Source organism: Pinus tabuliformis, chromosome 1_2 (genome assembly GCF_031772625.1).
Source record: "Pinus tabuliformis cultivar Carrire ecotype Pingquan chromosome 1_2, CPIR1, whole genome shotgun sequence".
NCBI lineage: Eukaryota > Viridiplantae > Streptophyta > Pinopsida > Pinales > Pinaceae > Pinus > Pinus tabuliformis.
The window spans coordinates 1,048,344,289-1,048,355,411 of record NC_142298.1 but is presented as its reverse complement, the minus strand read 5'-3'; the positions used below and the strand labels follow the sequence as shown (position 1 = coordinate 1,048,355,411).

At 33.2% G+C, this 11,123-nt stretch overlaps 1 pseudogene; it reads right to left on the bottom strand.

Moving 5' to 3' along the window:
* Positions 1 to 1,537: 1,537 nt before the first annotated feature.
* Positions 1,538 to 2,264, bottom strand: LOC149209720 (enoyl-[acyl-carrier-protein] reductase [NADH], chloroplastic pseudogene; annotated as a pseudogene).
* Positions 2,265 to 11,123: the final 8,859 nt, after the last annotated feature.

Below are 11,123 nucleotides of genomic sequence, written 5' to 3'. Positions count from 1 at the left end.
TCTTGTAGTCAAAATACCTTTAGCTTGAGATAGTAGCTTGATCCTCTTATTCACATCACACTCTTATATATATATATATATATGAGCATATGCAAGTCATACACACATAAATTTATATTCAATACCCTTAGTTATTCATTTATAAACATAAGAGACAAGGTTTGAAAATGATTGCAAATATACTTGTGCTTGGAATATAAAAGACAAGTCAGAAGTAGGAAATGATGAGGTTCTTAGGCCAAAATTAAAGGCTTTTATGGCAAAATTGCTATCAAAAGAGGGACTCATCACATTTTTTGGGGACTTGATGCTAGCTCCATTATAGTAGAAACCAACGCATTAAATCCAATGGTTGGAATGGCACTCGATTTATTTTTGCCTCATTACCTTGGGATAATCCTAGGTGTGGAAATGGCTCGAAATTTACAACTACTAATGAATTCAAGATGAAAGCAATAGACACAAATTTCTTCTACTCAATCTGCGAAAGATAAAACATTAAATAGAAACACATGCAATCATTCAATCACAATGAACATAGTCTTTTTACTAGGGAACCCAACTGGGAAAAACCCGTAAAAATTGATCTATTATAATGACAACTTCAATCCTGAAACACAACCTGCACTGCAATATGGATCTCCTCTTGTGCAGAAAAATACCCAACCAATTCTTGGCCTCCCGCTCCTGCTATTTCCTTGTGCAATTCTTGAGGAAATTAGCTACTAAAGAATAGGAGCTTGAACAATTCCCAAGAGAATAGTCTCACTTGCTACATGAAAACGTTGTACACTCACTAGTATATAATAATGATTACATTGATGCCTTTTTTCTCCATTCAACTAAGAAATTTGAATTCCTTGCATGATTTGGGTTATTTTTACTAGATTGGCTAGTTAAATGAGATATTAGTGAGTTAACAACAATTACTACTACTCAACTGAACTCCTAATGATTCTATTTATGGATAGAGATTAGATAACTGAGATTAACTAACAATAACTCCACTAGATTGCTAGATCTTAACAATCAACCCATGCACAACTCTACTTCTTTCCCACAAACTCAAATTGATAGACTTAACTAGATGACAATGCCATGTCACTCTTGCTAGATGCAAATCAAGTCATCCTGCTTATTTGGAAATTCAAATTTTTCCATTTGACTAAGGCACAAGTCAAATGAAGCCTTTTCTTTCTAAAATTTAACACTTGGCTCCTCCTCTCATGATTAATGCGCTTTCTAAGGTGATAAAAAGGTGAAAGGAATAAATAGGAACAAAAATATCATCAATATAACCTTTCATCTAGACATGTGATGAATTTCGAGCTCCATTATCTTAACCATGACAAGTTCTAAACGAATGTGAACCACACAACAATGCAATAGGAATCACATCTAGAAGCTTTAAATGATTCTTTATCAAGATTTTTCTTGCTTCCAGGACATCTTTTGCTACTAATATCAATTTAGGAACCAACAATCCATTTTCTGGAGGCTCTAAAACTCTTTTTTCATGGCTTGTTTACTAATAGTATCATGTTGGAATCTTTCTTCTTTCTATTTGTGGCGTTGCAAGTTCAACAAAGGATGGACTATCCACTGCAACTCCCATAGCATGCAACCCATTTTCAACATATGCAAATGTGCTAGTTATTGCAGAGGCTAATGGTGAAGCTACAAATGGTGTAATACATCCTTTTGCAAGGGAGCATTGGTCATTAAGTATTCAATTATGGTATCTATAAATTCAATTTCCTTTGTAGCTTTGCTTCTCAAGGAGCTTGCTTAAATTATATTAACTCTTATGTTGTAGCATATTCGAGGTTCAAAAGCAAGAATCTTAGTGTCACATTCCAAGGTAGCTTTTGTAGAATTCATTTCTCCACCAAATCCTGGAATGATCCTTTCTAATGCAATATATGTGAGAGATATTATGGACCCACCAAGATTCATTATAGGTAATAACAATGAGACAAAAGAATAACTTGAGGTTGAAACAACTGCAAAGTACCCCTGCCTTGATGTCTTAAGAAGAGGTATATTGACCTCTAGGCCATTTGCAAGTGAGTGCACAAGAATATCAATGCCTCCAAAGTCTTGTTTTACATGCTCTGCAACTTCCTGAACTGTCTAATTTGAGGCTACTACACATCTCCTTTTAAGCTAGTTTCAAATGTGTTATTAGGTAGAACCCATGTGCCAACAAGAATTTTTACGTCAGTGGAAGTAAGGGACTTTGCTATGGGCTCAACCATATCCATTTCCAACTGCTATCCAAGAACAAATGCTCTCTTTCCTAATAGGATCCTCTTCGCATTAAGGACTTCTTCTAATAGTAAGAAGCCTTGTATTCAGACTATAGCCTGGTCCAAACCTTGGGCATACAAAATGTGCACTTAAGTATGACTTCGACACCTTATTAGAAAACTAATTCCTTCAACCTACATGAACATAAATGGAGAAGCAGTGCCACAAATATTTAGTGGAATGAATGAATGCAAATTCTATAAACCCTAAGGATGAGGATGAAGTAAGAAAAGAAGAAATAGGCAATGCATCGAAAACATGGCTTTCATGATAACTTGGTCATTAAAGATTTTTTACTGTTGGAATTGACAGGGAATTTACTAAGGCCTTGAAAAGCATAGGGGCCTCCAAAATTTTGATATATAGGCTACAATTTTGGGTGGTTTTATAGCAGCTACAACAAACTGCAAATACATTAAAACATCATTTTTTTGAAATTACATATATATCTATATTTGACATTATTTTTCTATAATCTAGACAAATTCATTGTTCATAAAAAAACACACATGTAGAGTTGATTGTGTATATTCTAAGTACATATTAAAAAAAATAGTTTTTACTATTTTTAATGTATTATTCTCTATATCAAGATCTTAAAACTCCCTTGTCTATTTCCACTATAACTTTCTTAACCATTTGGAAAAAAATATATATATGGCGCACTAGAAGACACTCATACCTACAATCAAAAGAAAAGGGAATGTTTGATAATGGTATGACCATTTTAGGTTGCATTAATGGAAAGCCTTGTAATTTCAAGGATATAATGACTTTCTATATATATGTGACATAGGTCAATTCCAACTGCTACCACTATAACCTCTACGCAAACCATGTCGACCCCAACACGTGGCCCACGAGTAAACTGAGGAGATTTGAACATGAAAACCTCTTGGAACATAATACTTCGTTTTCATGGTCATTGCCAATTGAGTTGCTCTCGGGGGTTGATATATATATATATATATATATATATATATATATATATATATGAAAAATAGTTGTGCACAAGAATAATTTGTTCTCTACAACTTCACAAGTTTTTGTAGCAAGATTTCATCATTTAGATACTCAAATGTTACATTAATAGAAACATATACATTATATTTTGCATGAAAAGTAACAAAAATATGTTTAAAAAACTTAATTGGGCCTATAGTTTTGATGTCATATTACATTGAAGTTTTTGTAGCAAGATTTCATCATTTAGATACCCAAATGTTACATTAATAGAAACATATACATTATATTTTGCATGAAAAGTAACAAAAATATGTTTAAAAAACTTAATTGGGCCTATAGTTTTGATGTCATATTACATTGACTTTTACCATATATATGAGAAAATGTATCATAGTTCAGTTTTCAAACCAACTTTGAGGACATCCATTACTGGGTGTTATCCCCAAATGTAGGCTCACTCAATATTGTTATTTGCGGAAAACCATGTTGTAAAGGGATAGGTTTTTGCACTTGCCAAATGTCTCTAAGTCTTAGGCCATTAATTTATTTCTTTATGTCCAAAGAAAATGAACTCTTAACAAAAGTGAATTTAAAAATACTTCAAACACATTTTTATCTCATTTCACAATAATTATTTTAAAAAATACATTTATAATTGAAATAATTACTTAAAAAATGAGTTTAAAGAAATTGTAAAGTAATTTTTTTTTTTTTTATAAAACTAAAAGAAATCTAACTTTAACTAAGGCATCGTTCTGTACTAAATAGGCAACCCTTTTATAAAATATTACCCCACATTCAACAAACTATTACATAAACAGGAAAAGGGGGATGAACAACATAATTAAGTGGATCGAAGTGGTTTATAATTTTGATATCAAGGCATTTTCGATTTAGTGTAACTAGGTATAGTTGGCCAGAAATTTATGGAAATTCTAGTTATATTTAGAGAAAAATTGATAAGGATTTTTGTAAATCCAAGTTATAGTTGTTAAATTTCAAAATTTTAGGTGTTACAGACGTTTTTGATAATGCTGAATACATTTCCACCATCAAAAACACAATTCAAACACTGTCTTTACAAATTTTTTGAGCCACTTTTGACTGGACAATTCCTCCGCCTCGTTAAACACTCCAAAATCTGAAACCCAAACCGACACCGGTAGACCAATGGTTCCGAACACCGTGTAATAATACAATTCGTCCACCGATTATTATTATTTATTAATTTTATAGGAGCCGTTTTGTATGGATTTCATTATTTTTGCAATTGTATTCATGAACTTTAGGTATATATTCCATTCTCGGCGGGAAAATATACAATGCAATTCGCATTCTCTGTGAACAAATTAGGATTGGGGTCGAAGGTGCCAGGAGCCCTAATTCTTTCTGGTTTCAGAATTAGGGTTTAAGGTTAAAGAGGGATTTTTTTCTGGCTTGCCTTTTTCTGTACCTCTTTGTGGAGATGGCTATGACAGTGAACGTGGCGAGGATGGCTATGCTAGTGGACGTGGTGATAACTGGCAACGTTGTCCACGAAGCTATGATAGGAAGCGGCTCGGCAGTGAATATAATGTCTTATCATACAATGAAAGCTCTGCGTCTCCAACTCACGGGGCCGAGTACTCATTCTCTGAAATTTCATAGCGGCAGTGAGTGTATCCCAGCAGGTGTGATTAAGAACGTTCCTGTTGATGTTGGCCGGGTTCGAATCTTGACCACATTCCATGTTTTGCCACCGCCAGATGCGAATCCGAAGACCTCCTACTCTCTGCTGCTAGGCAGGCCATGGATGTCCGCAGCGAATGCATTAATCGGACGTGATAAAGAGTGGGGCTTTGTGGTGAAAATTTCTAGGGGTAACGAGACCATTACTATTCCTCACCGGAAGACCGCCAGTGCTGAGCAGGGGATATCATTTACCAGTCCCGTTGACATTGGGACACCATTAACCAAGTGAATAAATTATGCACTGCACTCTGCTACTTTTAATCTGGCAAGTCAATTTAATTTCGAAACTCTTGCGATTTCTCCTAATATTTTGCAGATTTAGGACATTTAGGGACTAATTATCTATTGGCATGCTATAGTTTCTATAGAAGTTTTCCATCCTCTGTAGCCCTTGAAATACTATATGATTTTGCTCTATGAAGTGAAATAATTGCATTAATAGTGCTGCACTGTTTTTACTTATTTCAACATTACAAATCCTATAAAGTTTGCGTTTGCGTTCCAAATTTCCTTATTCATTTCATAAACCCTTTCTTGCACTTCCCTGATGCATTTCCTATGTTGTCTTTTTCCAAACGAAATAATCAATTCCATGTGATTGATAATCAGCAATTTCAATTCATGTCAGATCACAAATTTCGAACACTGATACAGGGTTATTGTAATCTTTATATTTTCATTTGTTTGTTAATGTATTGAGTTTGGTATTTTTATTGTCTAGAAATTAAGGTTATTACTATTAATATATTTAAAAAGAGAAAAGTGCAAAGCTAGGCTATTTTAGGTATGCTTTATAATTTAAATTCTATTTTATAGCATTTTGCAAGGAATTTTAATTTATATTTTAGAATATAATAGAAAATCATTATATTCTTACTTTTTATTTTAAAGAAGCTAAGAATATTGTAAACGGTTCTCTGCTTTTCTAATATTAGTTTAAAAGTTTTTTCTGTTTTTTCAATAGTTTGATACAGAGATTAAAATGTTTTTTCTCTGTAATGTAAAATTTTTAGTTATATATATTGATACATTAATAACATTTTTAATTTATCAGTTATATTTTGAAATTTTATTTGATTTTATATTAAGAAATTATTTTTTATATTCTTGTAAACTGAGATGCTATCCTCATCTTACCTAGCTAATATGTTGGGTCCTGTATGCAAAAGAGCTTGTCGTAGATTCACTACTTTAAATTCCAGCAATAAAAATTAGGTTGAAAGATAGTTGTTAGGATAATCCCATACACCTCCATCAATGTGCACAATGGAATGCTTGGTCATGAAGAGTAAGGACATATAGTATTAGCCTTCACAAAAAGTAATTAGTAATTATTTTATAGCTTGATTAGGAAATTTAGAATCAAAATGCATTAATGACTCTTTAGTATTGTTACATAGTTCATTTATTTATTTATTTATATTTTTATCGTATAATGTTTGTATATTGGCAATTTTTTTAATATTTTTACTATTGTCTTTGGGTTATGAATTAACAAGCTATGAAAAAATAAATTTGAATTGAAAATGATACCAATATGTAAGGGAACTACTAATCTTTGAGATAGAGTTCACTTTTCCTTTCTTGCCTTTGTTTCTAATTGGTTTTTCTTCCACTTTGGATGGCTCAGAAGATCTAGGTAGTAGCTAATTGTACTACAATAATAACAATTATGAGCTACTCATCAGACCATATTTTATTAACAATATTGAAAGCATTCTTTTTTCTTAGTCTTAATTGTTAATAAAAAACAAAGCATAGGTAACACAAATAATCTTATTTTATTTCTATAAGTTTAGAAGAGAGTATAGACATGCCTTGAGCAAGAGGAGCTTCTTGATGTCATATTGTGCTCTATACAGGTGATCGAAGTCTATGAAACTTGACTAGCTCAATAAGGTTGAATCCATAAATAGTTATTTGATTATAGTCTACTAGCCTTATATTTTGTGGTACTAATTGTTTCCTTACCCAAATCCACCAAAAACAAGGATAGTATTGATGAGGATAGGGTTGGAAGATTTTTGAGTTGGCTTTGAACCTCTAGGAGAGTTGGTCTCAAATAAGCTATGGAACTAAATGAAGTGTTTCATTTTTATAATCACATCCAATTATTTTGGATATAGAACCAACAATACAATCCCTATTTTCTTGTTGTTTTTACAACTTGTAAGAGTTGGTGAATATAGGGCACGTGGAGAGGTGAGGAGAGGTCTCTTTCATTTACAATCTACTAAATCACTAAATAGATGCAAACTTCACCCTGGAACAAACACTTTGTGAGAATGTTAGCATCTTGCTCGTCTGTATAAATGTAATAGAGCCTCACTTCTCCCTTTTGTACCATGTATCAATACTATATCTCAATGTGCTTCGATTTATCATCATGATTGTCTTGTGCACCTAAATAAACAATCCTGTGAGTAGCTACTGGATCCACAATGCTTTACAACTTGCCAAACTAGCAGTAATATACTTGCCTTTTGCAGTTCCGAGTGCGAAAAATGTTTTCTTCCTTCCCAAGAAGAATCCAAACTAAATCATCGTCTTGATGTGCTCTCCTATATTCAAGATTCTCTGTCGAATATGTATATTCCTGCAGATGTCACCCTAATTGGGTGCTCTCGTTGGCACTGAAATAGATTTTGCATTGGAAATCAATTGAAAGGATGCTCTAATGACCTAGTTTACGAGCTCTAACATGTAGGATGCTTCAACACCCTACTTACTAACTTCAACTAGAAGGATGCTCCAATGCCCTACATAGGCTCTAACCTTCCCTAACACCACCTTGTCACCCTGAAGTGTTCTCAAGCTTCTTATGTTCACCAATCAAACTCTTTTGTCAATCCCAATGTTGTTCTTCAACTTCTACAATTGAAACCCTAACTTTAGAAAAGTGACCAATATTGCTTGTCATACAAATATGTTTGTTGATGATGGTAGCAGTAACGAGTCCAACCACAAATACAACATTTTGCATTGTATTTACTCTGGCATCACATTCTTGTAGTATTGTCACTGCTCTCTCTATTTAGTTGTGCCACGAGCATGAACTTGTATGCCACCAATTTGTCTTGTACCCAACCTTACACTGTCTCAACTATTGCAATAAATTCATTCAAGCCTTCTTTGTTGTCTCAAACCAGTGCCTGAATACAAGAACATTTAACAATAGCAATTTTATATGACATTGAAACCTTTACTACAATCCCAACAAGATTTCTTCAAACACCATGAAAAATTGACAATTATTGTAGAATCAAATTGAACTGATGTACCTTTGATGTAGTCGAAGCAAAGAGAATAGGCTCCTTCAATTATCAGACCCAACTATTACAATTTGCTTACAATGATAATTAAGAACCATTATAACTTGTAAATTATCGTTCGGACTTGAAATGATATCCAATGAGAATTCTTCAAAAATAGAACCCTAACTGCAAGTTACACTTATGATTAACCAGAGCTCCTTTAGTTATAGTAACAACATTTAATTATAATGCATAACTAGTTATATAAGCAAGAGTCATATGCAGTGAAACCTTCAAGGAATACTCCAGATCAATGTAGAAAAAACATGCTACTACAACTACTTTGGAATTTTCTCTAGGTCAAAGACATCATAAATAATAAGGCTACAATGGTTTCAACTTCAACAATAGTCAATGTTATCGAGACAGTTTCTATGATGCATGTAGCTTAACACAATCCTCATACATAGGTCATGTTTTTGACAATATATGCAGTAATTCTTTGGACAAATAGCCTTTCAAAATTTTCATATCAATCAATATGGAACTCCAATGAATTAATCAGATGCCAATGATACTTATATGATTAGGGCACGAACCTGTCCTTGTAAGAAATGAATTTTTCCAACAACTAACAAGTGTGTATGGTCCAAGAAGATCTAGTGGTCAACAAAATTAGCTTCCAAAGCGCTTTTGATATACTTCATTAGAGTGGTTAGATATCATGGTGGTTATGGTCAATCCCTTTTCCCAAGATAGTAAATTTCTTCAAATAAACCAATACAATCAATCCGCCTCTCAAATAAATGATATGCCAACGATTAATAATCATAGAGGGAAGACATCAAAATCAATTCTAATCCCAATATATTGAATTACGTGTCACATAAATTATAAGAAAATATCTCATAAATGTATGAAGAAATTTTTAAGTTCTACTACAAAATGAAATACCTTATTTAAGGCGATAGAGAATAGGCTTGGATACAAACCCCAAAAAGGGATCACCACTCCTTTGAATTGAAAGGCATTGATTTTGGAAATAAAAACAGAAATACCTAGGGAAATATAATCCTTGAATGGAATTGTGTAGAAATTCAATTGAATTAGTCTTGGATGGAGTAACGTTCTTGGAACATAGTTTGCAACTGACTTGCATATTTATTTGGTGCATATCCCTTCAACAGGACTTGTGTAGAAGGAACCAATGATATTCTTGATCATAAATGTTCAGAGATTATATCTTTAATGAAGAAACCACGACCACAAAGAATCAAGGCTACGAGAATCACAGTGTGGTCTTCAAAAGAGTCTTCAATTTAATCTCAGAGATCTACATACAAGAGCCAAGATCTTCGTTGTGGAAGTTCCCATAAGTGATTGTAATAGCCCATCATATCCAAGGAACTAAGTGAATCTCTTCTCAAAAAAATTCAATAGAAAACACAGAGAATCACAACCCAAAATCTATTCAAAGAGAGATTGATTCGCAGTTTATGATCATTGGAGAGAAAAGGCATATTTCTTATATAGAGACCTAGGTGGTATTTTGAGAGGGACGTCATCCTGAATTAAAGGGTTATCTTTGGATTTAAGAATCAAAATTTTGGAGTAAAACCCTTAATTTTTTTATTTTATTTTTATTATTATTATTTTTTTAATTAAGACTAACCTAAGTACTCACGGGGGATTTGAACCAGTGACCTATTGCAAGGAGTGCCTTAACAGTGCACCCATTCACCGTCAATCCAAAGCCCCGTGGGCGGAGTAAAACCCTTATTGATGTTAATGCTATTTTGAATTAAATTTTGATGCCCTCAACTTAGCCAGAAATACTTCAATTTATTTTTATTAAGGAGACCTCTTAACTTCGTGAAAGGATCAATAAAGAATAGGTTGCCACATCAAATTTTCAATTTAATTCTTATCGTTGAAAAATTATTAGAGCCAAAGTAAAGTTGTCACCTCATCATTATTAGGGGTTTTCGCCCACAAGTTGGGGCTTTCAACTACTGATAGACATATCTTATAAAATGTGAGGAACCGCGAGACATTCGATATATCATTGGAATCGAAACGAAGAGGAACATCTAACAAGGATGGTTCGAAATTGAGACGCTATGATCTACTATGTTATTTTGGGCAACAAAGGTGGGGCATCTAAGGCTTTCTGTCATCCTTCCAGGGTTGCTTGCCCATTGGAGGTTTTCCACTAATGTAATCATGACATATATTAAGAGAATTCAAGAACTAATGTTGACGTCAATGAAAACACCATTCAACTGACTCAATCTTCACAAGAGAAATTTCGGTCTCCAAAAACTTATGAGAAAAGCTTATGAATTCCCTTTCAATTACCATGTCAACAAAACTAAACTTTGTCCTTATGTATGTTCATTGTGGCATAGTGATAAACATCAAAACATGAATTCTTTTCCTATAAATTCATATCATCAATATGCCCTAGCAATTCATGACACTTGAAACAAGCGTATTCAATGTGCATTTTGTCTCAACAAGAATCCTCATAAGTTTTACTTCAAATTTAGTTATATTTATAGTAAATACTCCAAGCTTCTCCTTTGTCAAAAAATGGTTGAATAACTTCTTCAAAGAATTGTTATTTGCAACAACTGTTGTCTTGGCTCAGGAAGCCCTTCACACAATTTGCTTCTCAATATTAGTAATATATGAAAATATTGCTTGCTCATGTTCATTTATCCTGACACAGACAACATTATCACTATATTTAATGGCATCAATGTCTCCTCAATAGTTATAAATACAGTGATTCTCTTAGTAGCTTCAACAATGAATCCTTGTGATCAACAAAAAGCACAACCTTTCTTTAGCAAAGGTCTC